The sequence below is a fragment of the Cnephaeus nilssonii genome (assembly GCF_951640355.1).
Source record: "Cnephaeus nilssonii genome assembly, chromosome: X".
Classification (NCBI taxonomy): domain Eukaryota; kingdom Metazoa; phylum Chordata; class Mammalia; order Chiroptera; family Vespertilionidae; genus Cnephaeus; species Cnephaeus nilssonii.
Window position 1 is genome coordinate 52,193,813 of NC_137071.1, and position 16,132 is coordinate 52,209,944.

Consider the following 16,132-nt stretch of genomic DNA (forward strand, 5'->3'; position numbering starts at 1 on the left):
CCTTGGCACATAAAGCCTCCTGATGGATAATACAATGAAAAGGCACAATCGGATATCCAATAGCTTCTGTAAACAATTTGACAAATCCGACTTTTCCCCCCACCATATTTGATGCCCCATCTGTCGTCACTGACACAACTTTAGAGATATCAATGCTTAGGTCACGAAATGTTTGTATAACAACCTTACATATTTCGCTTCCTGATTTACTTGTTGACACTGATACTAACTTTATCAACTCTTCTCTCATTGTGAGACCTTCAGAATATCGACCAATAATGGCCAACTGAGCATGTGATGTGACATCAGTAGTTTCATCAAGAGAGATCGAAAAATATTTACACTTCCTTATGTCTCTCTTTAATTGATGTTGTACGTTTGTGTTCAGTCTCATTATTCGGTCTTTTATGATATTTCTACTGAGTGGTAACTCAGATATTCTCTTAATAATTGCATCTTTATTCTGCATATCGTGAAATAGAACTGGTGCACATCTTAGGAGAGTTTCTTTAATAAATTCTCCCTCACTGAGCACTTTTCCATGCTGAGCTATAGAGTGAGCAATGCTCAAACTTGCAGATGTTAAATTTGTAGAGCCTTTCATAAATTTAAGGATGGATTTAGATGGGCTCTTATAAAGGTGTAGCTGCCTGGAAATGTATTCCTTCCTTTCATCCTCACTTTTTTCCAAGAGCTGGGAATGATTAGTTTCAAAATGTCTATTTATATTCCACGTTCTGCTTACTACCGGTTCAGTACATAGAATGCAAAATGATCTGCCATTTTTTTCTATAAAGCCATACATCTCGGTCCATGTCTCTTGAAAGGGTTGGCCACTGCTACTGCCACTTCCTTTACTTAACCTTAGTTTTTTTTATTTTTTAGGTTCTCCATCAGGGGTCAGTGACAGAAGATAGAATTATAGATAGCTTGTTAGGCCTGCAGGCAATTAGGGGTTAACTAGCCTAACTAACCACAAAATGGTGCATATAACTGTCTTTTAGGAAAGGGCAGGGTTAATAAGCAGAAATAGGGGTTAATAAGGATGCACAACAGTAATAGTGGTGAAATGGAGTCTGCACTATGGAGCAAGATGGTGTTCCTTATGTGAATTAAAATGGCTGCCGCTATTTCTAATGGCGGGAAATGGCACCCATAGCATGCCACAAACCCTCGCCTCTCCCAGCCTCCCCCTCACTTATCTCAGTAATGATGGATTAGAAATCCATGATACCCCAGAACAGTAGATAATGGTTGCTGTGGTTAACTGTTATTTGGTTACTGGTAATGGCAGGGCCCCCAGAGATGCGTCCCCCGCTGCGTTCCGCTGCTCCCTGCTCTGCCGGCGGAAGTGAGGGCAAAGATCCCGGCTTAACCGGAAGTCCCAGAACTAGACGCTCTGTGCCGGACTTCTGTTGTTTTGGCCTACAGACCTCCGGCACAGAGTGTCTAATAGGGGAGGATGAAACATTTGCGACTAGAGTCTTGGAGTTACTCCAAGACTCTAGTCGCAAATGTTTCATCCTCAGGAGCAGCAAATGTATCATGCTCGGCATGCGGCCGCCTCAGCGGCCGCGTGTCATCAGAAATGGCTACGCGTGTCAGTGCTGACACGCGTGTCATAGGTTCGCCATCACTGACCTAGAACAACTTAAATAAGGCGTCTGGCTCATAATGAGACACCATCAGCCACAATGTCTTTTTGACCCACCTATATGGCAGGGCAATCTCTTATTTGCTAAACATCTGCTCTTATTACCATACTGCAATGACCCTCTCCAGACCCCAAAGGTGCATGACCCCATCAGCCCTAACTTGGGATGTCTTATGTACCTGGATCCCTCTATCCATCTCTGAACCTCTCGTGCATGTGGGGTCTGTGACCTGACGTGTACGCGGGGTTGCCACACATATGTGTGTATTAAATTTGGATATGTTCTCTTGCTGATCTGTGTCATGTCATTTTGATGATTGGAAGGAACCTTGAGTGTAGAGGAGAGTTTCTTTGTCCCCCACACCGTTAACTAGAGTCATTGTGGTGGTCATTTAGCAAAGTATGCAAATATTTAATCATGATGTTGTACACCTGAAATTAATGAGAGTTTATTTCAAGTATACCTCAATGAATAAATGGTCTTTGACAAAATAAAAACGAGTCAGCTAGACATTCATTTGATGAACAAAACAAGAAAATTAAAATCCCCCCCCCCCCCCCCCCGACTTGGCACCGTGGTCTACGGAAAAACAAACAAACAATAGAGAGAGGGGGGGGGGGGGTTGTTGTCTGCCAGGCTGCTAATCAAAGACATTTAAGGGAAGGAGTTGGAGCTCTGCTGACTCCTAACACGGACCTGCCTTACCCTGTCGGTAATTTGCGTTTTGATTCTGAGGGCCGCTTTTTTTCTAAACGCGGAGGGCGGGGGAGAAGGAAGTCGGGCATGTACGGAGTCTTGCTGCCATCCAGCGGCCAGAACTTCTCCGAGCCGGGAGGAACATCCATCCGGGAGGGCCTGTACCTGCGGCCCAGCTAGTCCACGCTGGCGCCTGAGCGAGACAGTAGAAAGGGGAAGCTTTGGTGTCTGGAGCTGGCAGCCCAGCCAGCCAGCGGATAGTGGGGCGGGGAGGGAGCTGGTGGAGGGGGTGCCCGGGATTTCGGTTTGCAATTGAGACTCCAAGGGGCCTACTCCTGAAGGCCAGTCTCCTCCCTCCCCCCACCCCCGGAAGCCACAGCAAGAGCAGCAGGAAGTTCCCGCCATTCCAGCCAGGCCCTTCAGGGAGGCCACCGCCCTGGCTGATGGGAGGTGTGGCCGTTTGTCTCAGGGCTGTGAGGAACTGGGCCCCCCTCCAGAGTCCCCAGGGCCTCAGTTTATCCTGTGGACAGTTTCTTAAATCCTCGTGGTGGAGACACAGACTACAGAAGGGTGGTTACCAGAGAGAAAGCAGAAAGGAGGAGGGGAATGAAAAGGGTCAAGTGGGTCAAGTATATGGTGTCAGAGGGAGACTAGATTTTGGGGTGGTGAGTGCACAACCCACTATACAGGTGATGTGGTAATAGAATTGTAGTGTGGAAACTTGTGTAATGTTATTAACCAATGCCAGCCCAATAAATTGGAAAGAAAGGAAGAATGAATGAGTACCGGTGTGACAGACAGTTCATTTCTTTGTTTTCACTGGAAATTAAGGGTTTAAACGTGAAGAACTTTAATATATGTAAGTAAAGCAACAGAAATGAAAAGCAATAGGAAAAACAACTGGGCATACAAGAAAAGTAGAATATGTTTTGGCTAAGAACAACAACAACAACAACAACAAGAAATGTGGTATGAGAATTGCAGATGTATTTTTGAGGGAAAGGAAACTAATTTTGTCCTAAAGCGAGGCTGGTTGTTTCAGAATGGGAAGGAGAAGAAACAGGACAGGAATCTGAATGTAGACAGGAAGGTTGTAGAAGGTGAGTGAAAAGGGGATCTTGAGAAAGGAAATTTTATATGTGGTCAAGCTGAGGAAAAATAAAATCAATTCATTCGAGGGAGAGAATCTGTAATAATAAAAGGGTAATATGCTAATTAGAGTGCACAGCAGAACGACCTTAGGGACATCCTTCCGGATGTCCTTCTGGACGACCTTCCAGATGACCACGCTATGACACCCACGGGCACCAGGCCAGCCCAGGTGGGTGCAATGCGATGGGTCAGGGGCCCAGCCATCGCCCCATGATTGCCCTGCAGAGGGAGGCCCAGGCCAATGGCCGGCGGGGCGATCGATCAATTGGGGGAGGGGGGGCTCCACAATCGCCCCAAAGAAGGAGGCCCAGGCCACCGACCAGCAGCTGAGGCGGATGGGCGGGGCCTCCCTCTGTGGGGGGGGGGGGGGGGGCGTCATCAATTGCCCCAAAGAGGGAGGCCCAGGCTACCCTGCAGGGGCACTGAGGTGGGTGGGTGGGGCTCCCGGACTGTGAGAGGGCACGGGCCGTGCTGAAGGACCCCACCGCCTCAGTGCACAATTTTGTGCACCGGGCCTCTAGTTTAAATATAAAAAGTAAGCTGAGGCAAAATTAGATTAGGAACCAATGGACACAGACAACAGGGGTGAGGGCATGAGTGGGGGGTGGGGGTGGGGGCAATGGGGTGATAAGGACACATATGTAATACCTTAATCAATAAAGAAAAAAAAAGTTTAAAAAATTAGATTAGGTTCTCTCTCCCTCTGCTATAAAGAACAATTGGTCTGCTACTACTGCTGCGGAAAGGTTTCTGCCTAGAAATAAAAGACTCTGTTTTATCGCAGTAAGTTTGTGTGTTTCATGCTGTCTTAATCAGATCCTCCATTGCTTGAAAAACAACACCAACAAACACACCGAATCTCCTCAATATCAAGAAATCAGCGTTGCTAACAATTACGTAAACTTCTGTATTTGTCTTTGAAATCTTTTATTGTCACTCTGGTTAAGTGGACAATTAAGTATTGCTTCATAATGATGCACGATTCAGTTTAGCAAATGTCCACACCTTTTGGTACATTTTGACAGACTTTCCAAAATTTAAATTATAAATAGAGTCTTGACCTAGGATTAAGTTTGGGATACTCCAGAGGGACTCCTGGAACACCTAAAAAGTTTTGTTTTCTCTCTCTACATAAGATAAATATTAAAGTTGTTAGGTTTATTTTGGTGGTTGAAATTATGTGGGAAGCATTGACAAATAAGAAATAACAGCTAGGGCAGTGTAACTTAGTGGTTGAGCCTTGTCCCATGTGAACCAAGAGGTCACTGGTTGATTTCCACGTCAGGGTGTATGCCAGGGTTGTGGGTTCAGTCCCCAGTAGGGGGCATGCAGGAGGCAGCTGATTGATTATGTTTCCCTCTGATCAAAATGTTTTTATCTCTTTCTCCCTTCCTCTCTCTCTCTAAAAATCAATGAAAACATATTTTAAAATAGAGATAACATTGAGCCTTCTTTATGTTGTATTTGTATAAGTATATGTTATAAGTGTTCCAGAAATTATGTAAAACTGCTGTAAACCTAAGATGTCCTGACATCAGGTGTCTATCACCAAAACGGAGGGACACACTAAAATGAATGAATGAAGCTGTGTATCAGATTGTGGCACAAGAGTCTCATGCCCTCACAGTGGCAAAGAAATTGTTTGCCACTTGGGGTATACCTTCCACAATCTCTGGTGATCCAGACACTTATATCAAACTGAGCAAATCATGTGAGCCTTGATGGACAGTCCTGCAAACTTCTTGGAATCATCACCAACCCAGTCACCCTCAAATATCAGGCAAGTTCAAGAGAATTAAGGGGAAAAACACCTGGATTCAAGCAGAACAAGTCTAATTGCACAGGACGGAATGAACTGGGGAAAATAGTTGCCATTTAAAAAAAAATTGTTTTTTAATTGATTGATTTCAGAGAGGAATGAAGAGGGAGGGAGGGAGGGAGGGAGGGAGGGAGGGAGGGAGGGAGGGAGGGAGGGGGAGGGAGAGACACACACAGAGAGAGAGAGAGAGAGAGAGAGAGAGAGAGAGAGAGAATAATGATGAGAGAGAATCATTGATTGGCTGCCTCCTATATGCTCCCCACTGGGGATTGACCTAAATTGTGGCCTTGACCTAAATTGAACCCTGGACCCTTCAGTCCACAGGCCGATGCTCTATCGGCGGAGCCAAACCAGCTAGGGCAAAATGGTTACAGTTTTATGACTTTTTTTTTCTGGTTTAAAATAAAAATATTTTTTTTCAGAGGAGAGGTAACTTGTTTCTCTTAAACTACCCATGACTTAGCAATTTGGTAAATTATGCCATTGTAAGCAGGACTGAAACATTTATTTTCTTCTCTCTACCTGATTCCTCCAGAATGTGGAACCTCTCAGTGACTGAGTATTATTGTCTTCATGGCAATATGTTTGTTTGTGTAAGTTCGATAGGAATGTGATATAACGTCTCTTTATAACAGGACAGAATTGGAAACTGGTTTTATTACCAAGGCTTTGACTGGAATGTCATATTTGAGAGAGACATGCATAGACTCAGATGATGACCAGCCGACCTTAAGGCATGAAGAGTGACGTAGGGAAGGCAATAACAAGTCTCAAAAATATTGGCCGGGTAGCTTCCTCACCTGGCTTTCTCTCTTTACATGAGCTACTTTACCATGTGGGTAAAGAATGTCAGTACTTGGCAGTTGCAGGAGACTCAGGATGTTTTCAGGACCTCCAAGCAGAGAGGAATCTACCCAAATCTATAGGTATTGAGGACAATGTCGGCTGGCAAGTCTTTGCCTTCCCTTTTCAGGCCTCCGGAGGCCTTTTCAGGTGCAGTCTGAAGATTCCTGATGACAAACTTCCTGATTTAAAAGAGCCTGTGTGGTTAATCACTATTATTGCTGGCTTTATACAAATAACTACACCGAGTTTATTGAAATTAGGCCTATTTTGCTAGTAAATTAGCCCTAATTTAGCTATCTTTGATAAAAAGAAAAATGAGGGTGATTTTTGAGAGAAAAATTCTCTCAATACAAACTATAATATACCATTGTAGACATTTGATTCTAATGCTCTTCATTGTCTTTTGAGTTTGTATGTTTGTTGTTTTTAAGATTTCTACCAATACACACGACTGGATTTCGAAGTTTTCTAGTTTTTTGTTTTGTTTTTAAATATTTGGCTGAAAACCTCCAAACTAAGTTTTTGTTTGTTTGTTTTTGCTTTTCTAGTTTTCCACCCTTGACTTGAAATCATTGAGAACTAAAACTGCCCTTTTCACAAAGGCCACGCAAGCTAAAGTGGGACAACTTGGGTGGGAAAAGATTATCCAAAGAACTTGTATGCATACATATATAAACCAGAGCTAACCCAGGGACACAGCCAATAGTGTCATTGTCATGAAGGCCTCCTGGGCATGGGGCTGGCGGGGGTGGGGGGGTGGTGGGGGGGGGTGGGGGGGTGGGGTGGGGGTGGGGGTGGGGGGGGGGGAGGGTGGAGTGGGGGTTGGGACCTAGAAGGGATCAAAGGGGAAAAAAGAGGACATCTGTAATACTTTCAACAATGAAGATAATTTTTTTTTTTTAAGTGTGACAAGTTGATGTAAGACATTAGAGAAGTCACCACAAGGGTCATCAATGGACAATCACCATGCCCTTTGCAGAAAGCTTAAGCTTACTAGTACCAGAGTCATTCAAGGGACAGGCCAGGAGAATCTATCAGACTCTCTCTGCCTGCTTTCACTCCATGTGAAGGTGAATCGAGGTGGACTTCTAGAAACTGCCAGGTGCCTGCTTTCAGAACTCAAAAACTGGGATTATAGTTCTGCTCTGATCATTAACCTTTGTTTTTCTCTTGTTCCATAGAGATGCCTCTCACTATATACCTGATTGCTTACATCAGAGGTGATACTTTGTGAGTATCACCGCCTCCCAAGATGAGACACAACTTTAACTGAACTGAAGAACTTTTCTCAGGACTGAGACCGAATTAATGATAGAATGGTCTATCAGTCCAGCTTCTGGAGTGTGAAACTTCCAGGGAAGTTTCAAGAGGATGGAACTGTGGGGGCTCAAGACAAATCACCCAGGATGTGTCTCTGGTATGTGGATTGTTTTGAGCTAAAGGAAACTTTGGCCTTGGGCTCCAGAGAATCTTCTGTCCCTCCCTTTCACTACTTCGATACAGTGATGGGCAACCTTTTGAGCTTGGTGTGTCAAACTTCGCCAAAAAACTGAGCTTAACTCAGGTAGTGTGTCACTTTGATGAAAAAACATTATTTCGCGATATTTATAGTTTAAATAACATAAATGTATAAGTGTTATATATAATTGTATTTAATAAACCAAAAACTAAATATTTAACTTACCCAACTTTCCTGTGACTTCTTTGTTCATCCCTCAGTCGGTTTCTTTTGTTTGTCTTGATATCATTTAGCTTGTGTGGGGTGCCGTGAACTAAGATAAGTGAGGGGGAGGGGGAATTCTTTAACTAACCTGCCTATTAGTGACTTTTTTGTTGCTGAATTTCATTGGCTAAATCTTCAATTGAAGGTTGGTATTTTGTACACTTCAGGCCCAAGCAAGCGCTACTAACTTCATCTGTCAATCTGTTTCTTTTGTTGGTTTTGATATTATTTAACGCTGAGAATAAGGCCTCACAAAAGTATGTAGAGGGAAAAATTGTGATAAAGCCATTGCTATATTTTTCAGGGTGCTAAAAGTGTCTGGTAGTCGGATCCAGGCACTCCAAATTTCCTGTTCCTAGTGGCACTCCTCTTGATTCTCCATGCGGCACCTTTCCAGATTCTCAAGCTTTGACCTCAAGTCGACAAACACCTGAGCCCAGATACTGTCTTGAAATTCTGCAAGTTGCATCTCGAAATCATCAATTTGCATCCATTGGAAACCATTTAATTCCAAACTACTGTAGACTACTACATCAGGATACTTAATTATTTTCATGGTCTGTTCTAGACTTCTAAATTGACTAAATCTATCACTAAACTGGTCAAGTAACGAGTCTAAAACATGCTGGTACTTCATATGCAAGAGTTCCATTTCATTTTGTACAGCTGCACTGGCCTTCTCAAAATACTTTGTTACTCGAGGAAAATACTTATAAGTTTTAGTTTCTACATCTCGCTTGAAAATTTTAACTTTACTTTCAAAAGCTTTTATGTATCCAAACATAACGTCGATACTTTTGCCAAATCAGTTCATTAATATGAACAGAGAGATCTGTAAAAAAAACATCAGGGTGTTGACCCACTTATCATCATTAAGCTGAGGAAAGTTTCCCAGATCCTTATCGTCAAGAAATACCTTAATTTCTTCAAAGCACTCCACAAAGCGCTCAAGAACTTTGCCTCGGCTCAGCTATCTTACATTATTGTACATCAGCAGTCCACTGTAGGTGGAATCAACCTCCAGTAAAAGTGCCGAAAATTCTCGCTTGTGAAGGGGGCGAGCAGCTATTAAATTAACTATTTTTGTAACAACTGACATTAAGTCGTTTAAGTCGGTGAATCCTGCCTTGGCACATAAAGCCTCCTGATGGATAATACAATGAAAAGGCACAATCGGATATCCAATAGCTTCTGTAAACAATTTGACAAATCCGACTTTTTCCCCCACCATATTTGACGCCCCATCTGTCGTCACTGACACAACTTTAGAGATATCAATGCTTAGGTCACGAAATGTTTGTATAACAACCTTACATATTTCGCTTCCTGATTTACTTGTTGACACTGATACTAACTTTATCAACTCTTCTCTCATTGTGAGACCTTCAGAATATCGACCAATAATGGCCAACTGAGCATGTGATGTGACATCAGTAGTTTCATCAAGAGAGATCGAAAAATATTTACACTTCCTTATGTCTCTCTTTAATTGATGTTGTACGTTTGTGTTCAGTCTCATTATTCGGTCTTTTATGATATTTCTACTGAGTGGTAACTCAGATATTCTCTTAATAATTGCATCTTTATTCTGCATATCGTGAAATAGAACTGGTGCACATCTTAGGAGAGTTTCTTTAATAAATTCTCCCTCACTGAGCACTTTTCCATGCTGAGCTATAGAGTGAGCAATGCTCAAACTTGCAGATGTTAAATTTGTAGAGCCTTTCATAAATTTAAGGATGGATTTAGATGGGCTCTTATAAAGGTGTAGCTGCCTGGAAATGTATTCCTTCCTTTCATCCTCACTTTTTTCCAAGAGCTGGGAATGATTAGTTTCAAAATGTCTATTTATATTCCACGTTCTGCTTACTACCGGTTCAGTACATAGAATGCAAAATGATCTGCCATTTTTTTCTATAAAGCCATACATCTCGGTCCATGTCTCTTGAAAGGGTTGGCCACTGCTACTGCCACTTCCTTTACTTAACCTTAGTTTTTTTTATTTTTTAGGTTCTCCATCAGGGGTCAGTGACAGAAGATAGAATTATAGATAGCTTGTTAGGCCTGCAGGCAATTAGGGGTTAACTAGCCTAACTAACCACAAAATGGTGCATATAACTGTCTTTTAGGAAAGGGCAGGGTTAATAAGCAGAAATAGGGGTTAATAAGGATGCACAACAGTAATAGTGGTGAAATGGAGTCTGCACTATGGAGCAAGATGGTGTTCCTTATGTGAATTAAAATGGCTGCCGCTATTTCTAATGGCGGGAAATGGCACCCATAGCATGCCACAAACCCTTGCCTCTCCCAGCCTCCCCCTCACTTATCTCAGTAATGATGGATTAGAAATCCATGATACCCCAGAACAGTAGATAATGGTTGCTGTGGTTAACTGTTATTTGGTTACTGGTAATGGCAGGGCCCCCAGAGATGCGTCCCCCGCTGCGTTCCGCTGCTCCCTGCTCTGCCGGCGGAAGTGAGGGCAAAGATCCCGGCTTAACCGGAAGTCCCAGAACTAGACGCTCTGTGCCGGACTTCTGTTGTTTTGGCCTACAGACCTCCGGCACAGAGTGTCTAATAGGGGAGGATGAAACATTTGCGACTAGACCAAGACTCTAGTCGCAAATGTTTCATCCTCAGGAGCAGCAAATGTATCATGCTCGGCATGCGGCCGCCTCAGCGGCCGCGTGTCATCAGAAATGGCTACGCGTGTCAGTGCTGACACGCGTGTCATAGGTTCGCCATCACTGACCTAGAACAACTTAAATAAGGCGTCTGGCTCATAATGAGACACCATCAGCCACAATGTCTTTTTGACCCACCTATATGGCAGGGCAATCTCTTATTTGCTAAACATCTGCTCTTATTACCATACTGCAATGACCCTCTCCAGACCCCAAAGGTGCATGACCCCATCAGCCCTAACTTGGGATGTCTTATGTACCTGGATCCCTCTATCCATCTCTGAACCTCTCGTGCATGTGGGGTCTGTGACCTGACGTGTACGCGGGGTTGCCACACATATGTGTGTATTAAATTTGGATATGTTCTCTTGCTGATCTGTGTCATGTCATTTTGATGATTGGAAGGAACCTTGAGTGTAGAGGAGAGTTTCTTTGTCCCCCACACCGTTAACTAGAGTCATTGTGGTGGTCATTTAGCAAAGTATGCAAATATTTAATCATGATGTTGTACACCTGAAATTAATGAGAGTTTATTTCAAGTATACCTCAATGAATAAATGGTCTTTGACAAAATAAAAACGAGTCAGCTAGACATTCATTTGATGAACAAAACAAGAAAATTAAAATCCCCCCCCCCCCCCCCCGACTTGGCACCGTGGTCTACGGAAAAACAAACAAACAATAGAGAGAGGGGGGGGGGGGGTTGTTGTCTGCCAGGCTGCTAATCAAAGACATTTAAGGGAAGGAGTTGGAGCTCTGCTGACTCCTAACACGGACCTGCCTTACCCTGTCGGTAATTTGCGTTTTGATTCTGAGGGCCGCTTTTTTTCTAAACGCGGAGGGCGGGGGAGAAGGAAGTCGGGCATGTACGGAGTCTTGCTGCCATCCAGCGGCCAGAACTTCTCCGAGCCGGGAGGAACATCCATCCGGGAGGGCCTGTACCTGCGGCCCAGCTAGTCCACGCTGGCGCCTGAGCGAGACAGTAGAAAGGGGAAGCTTTGGTGTCTGGAGCTGGCAGCCCAGCCAGCCAGCGGATAGTGGGGCGGGGAGGGAGCTGGTGGAGGGGGTGCCCGGGATTTCGGTTTGCAATTGAGACTCCAAGGGGCCTACTCCTGAAGGCCAGTCTCCTCCCTCCCCCCACCCCCGGAAGCCACAGCAAGAGCAGCAGGAAGTTCCCGCCATTCCAGCCAGGCCCTTCAGGGAGGCCACCGCCCTGGCTGATGGGAGGTGTGGCCGTTTGTCTCAGGGCTGTGAGGAACTGGGCCCCCCTCCAGAGTCCCCAGGGCCTCAGTTTATCCTGTGGACAGTTTCTTAAATCCTCGTGGTGGAGACACAGACTACAGAAGGGTGGTTACAGAGAGAAACCAGAAAGGAGGCGAATGAAAAGGGTCAAGTATATATAAGGTGACCAGATTTTAACATTGGTAAAGGGGGACACTATTGACTGAGGGGGGAGGGGGTGTTTAATATATTTTATTGATTTTTTTACAGAGAGGAAGAGAGAGGGATAGAGAGTTAGAAACATCAATGAGAGAGAAACATAGATCAGCTGCCTCTTTCACACCCCCTACTGGGGATGTGCCGGCAACCAAGGTACATGCCATTGATAGGAATTGAACCTGGGACCCTTGAGTCCACAGGCAGATGCTCTATCCACTGAGCCAAACGGTTTCGTGCCGGGGTTGGGGGGGGGCAGGGGTTCTTGATTAAAAATTTGGTCTATATTGTAATCGCTTTTGGTTTTTTAATTTTTTTAAATTTTATTTTTATTTTTTATTATAATTTTTATTTTATTTTAATTTCTTTATTGATTAAGGTGTCACATATTTGTCCTCATCCCCCAATTCCCATCCCCCACCCCTCCCCACGGATGCCCCCACGCCCCTGTTGTCCTTAATCATTGGTTAGGCTTGTATGCATGCACAGAAATCCCTTGGTTGTTCTCTCCCCCCTACCCCCACCCTCCCCTACCCTCCCTCTGAGGCCCAACAGTCTGATCGATGCCTCCTTGTTTCTGGGTTCGTTCTTGTTCATCAGTCTATGTTGTTCATCATTTCCCCTAGATGAGTGAGATCACGTGTTACTAGAAATATACTTATAAGAACCGAATGTGAGACGAGCAATAATAGTTATGCTGACAGGCAAATGAATCAGTCTGTAGTAAGTTTCTTTCTGGACCAACAGTTCTTTTGAGACTCAATTTCAATGTCCACCAGTTCCTTATGTGTACATGTCGGCACTGACTTTTCAGCTGTGGATGGTGGACAAATGGTGGTAATGCAGGTTGGACTCCCTCTAGTTTGGTCTCGCCCGGACCCAGGGGCGAGGCCTCACCCGGACTCAGGGCCGTGTGGCCTCACCCGGACCCAGGTGTGTGCGGCCTCACCCTGTTCCGGGATCCAGCCTCACCCGGACCCAGAGGCGCGTGGCCTCACCCGGACCCAGTGGCGCATGGCCTCTCCCGGACCCAGGGGCGCGGCCTCACCCAGACCCGGGACCCAGCCTCACCCGGATCCAGGGGCGCACGGCCTCACCTGGGCTTTTGGTTTTTTTAATAAAAGAAAATTCACTTCTTAGATCATCGTTGAATTTGCATCCTCTTTTCTTACTCATTGTTAAAAATCTAAAAAAAATAATTTAAAATTATATTATAAATTATTATATACATATTGCTTAAAAACACAGTAAGTAGGTACATAATTACATGAACATATTTTATTGTTAGTTTATAAATTTAATTAATTTGATTGTTATAAAGTAACTATATTTTTAAAATTATTTTAATTCTATATTTCTTTCTAAATAATAACAATACTAACTTGTATTATTTTTCTTCTGAATTTGCCGTAACGTAAGTTGTAAGTGTCACTTTCAAGGCCTGGCGCTAGACTATATAATATAAATAATACGAGTACTGTCTGCTAAATTCAAGAAAATGTATGTATTTATGAAATAAATAAATAAATTACTTACCTAAATTATCTGAATAGCTGATTTGTAATGACATCACTTGTTTAACTAGCTTACTAGCATGCAGTACGATGTGTATCATCTGAGAGACAGTTACAGAATGTTTTTGTCGTTGCCAATCCCCAAAAATGCCATTGTTCATTAAGTCCAAACAATGGTGGTCGAATTCTAACAACTGATCAACAATGCAAACTTTGATAAGCAGTTCTCGATAATCAGTTCTCAACAATTATTTGTTATTATTAAAGTTTAACATTATAAAATTAACAAAAATAATATAAAACTCATATCCTGGCTAAATAGCCACATGGCCGCCGAAAACCGTATATTCCCTTCCTGTTCTCCCGCCGTTCCCTAGCTTGTCGTGCATTCTTTCCAAAAATCAGGACTTTTTTAAAACGCCGTGGGACGCGGGACAAATTGTTAAAAATCTGGACTCTCCCTCCAAAAGCGGGACGACGTCTGGTCACCTTAAGTATATGGTGTCAGAGGGACACTAGATTTTGGGATGGTGAGTGCACAACCCACTATACAGTGATGTGGTAATAGAATTGTACTGTGGAAACTTGTATAATGTTATTAACCAATGCCAGCCCAATAAATTGGAAAGAAAGGAAGAATGAATGAGTACCGGTGTGACAGACAGTTCACTACTGCTTATTTCTTTGTTTTCACTGGAAAACGAATGTCTTATCATACATGAAAAAACAGTAACCAATAGGGCTCATTCAAAGAACTGAAAGTCTGGCCAGCCAGGCTTGGCCCATCGCTCATGTACATAATCAGAGCCACAATAAATTCTATTTATTAATAAAAAGTATGTAAAAAAATCAGTGCAGAGTACTAAAGGTAAGCAGAACTCTGCTGTTAGATACATCAAAATTTCATGTCATGCTTTTATTTTTAAATATAAAATCCCAAGTCAACTGTTTTTCATTATTTACTTTGAAATTTGGTGTCTGATTTAAAGTACATGCAAATACATACAAAATGTTTAGGTGGTTGTTTAACAACAGAATGATGACTCTCAGAAGGAAGGAGGGAGCGGGGAGGGTGGGAAGAGATTAACCAAAGATCTTATATGCATACTTGAGGCCTGGTGCATGGATTCATGCATCGGTGGGGTCCCTTGGCCTCGCCTGCGGGGACCAGGCCAAAACTGGCAGTCAGACATCCCCCGAAGGGTCCCAGATTGTAAGAGGGTGCAGGCCAGGCTGTGGGACCCCACTGGTGCACGAATCCATGCACTGGGCCTCTAGTAGTATATAAAAGCATAGCTTCCATAAATTGAGCAGCTCTCCTAAGTTAGGTTATTTTTCACCCTACATAATTAATTTCAGAATAACTCTACAAGTTAGGTATTTTCCCTCCCATTTAATGAGAGAGAGAAAGAGAGAGAGAGAGAGAGAGAGAGAGAGAGAGAGAGAGAGAGACCTTATCTGGTATTATGGATATTAAATGGTGTTTCTTGATATTTCCTACCTGAGAAGCAAATCTGTTCATCAGCTACAAAAGAGCTGTAGCTAGAGTTCATGGCAGGTAAGAAAGTTTTTAACATAGCACCCTTTGGAACACTAAACCTGAATGGAGGTGCGACTATGGACATGCCACAAAGCTGAGAGGGACTTAAGGAGATTAGTGAATGGCTGTATCTTTCAGTAAAGTAGAGGTATTGGTGGCACCAGTGTCATGATGTCACCCCCTGCTGCACCCCAGGACAGAACAAGATTTTTGGGTATTTACAAGTCCCTGTGTCAAAAGGGAGCAAATTGCGTCAATTCCTATAACAACTGTGTCAGGTTGGCCAGGATGGCATCCTAGGGACTGTTGTAGTTCCTCCTGACTACAAAACAGACCTGGTATATGATTACTAACAACTCCAGCAAGATGGCACAGGCCATCTCTTTTACCTGTTATACTTTGTGAATCAGGTATTTTGCTTTCACAGATTACTCACATGATTTCTGATGAGAGTGCCAGTTTTATTTTTTTCTTTCAACTTTTGGTTTCAAGGCTAACCAAGTATGTTTTCCTGTCTATAATCCAATAGCCAAACAGTTGATAAGAATCACATTCCTGAACACTCTCTGCCTATTTTGCTACTCAATTCATGTTTAATATCTATCTCAGTGACCTCATTGCCCAAAGACATACTATTTTATGTCAAGTATGGCTTCTAGCCTATCACAGATTATATTTATTGTACATGTTGAATGGATGCTTAACAATAATGTGTATTTGGATTCAGGGTTCAAGATTTATTCATTAAGTCATTTTTCATATGTTGCTTAAAACTTCTACATTGAGTCCATCTGAAATAAGAGGTGTGGGTGTGAAGGCCAATACTCATTCTAATACATCTGCCTGAGCTGGTCCCCTTGCATGGCAAAGTGAAAGGCTGTGTGAGACAGTTTTATCTCCTGCTATTTGGTGGTACAGAAGCAATTGGCTTTTTCAATCTTGTGAGGACACAATTCCTGGTCTCTGCAAACATCCCTTTATCTCCTTGTTAAATTGTTTTCCCATCTTCTTCAAGCTGCTATGCAGAACTTCTCAAGAGAAGACTAACATTCCTTCTTGCTCTTAG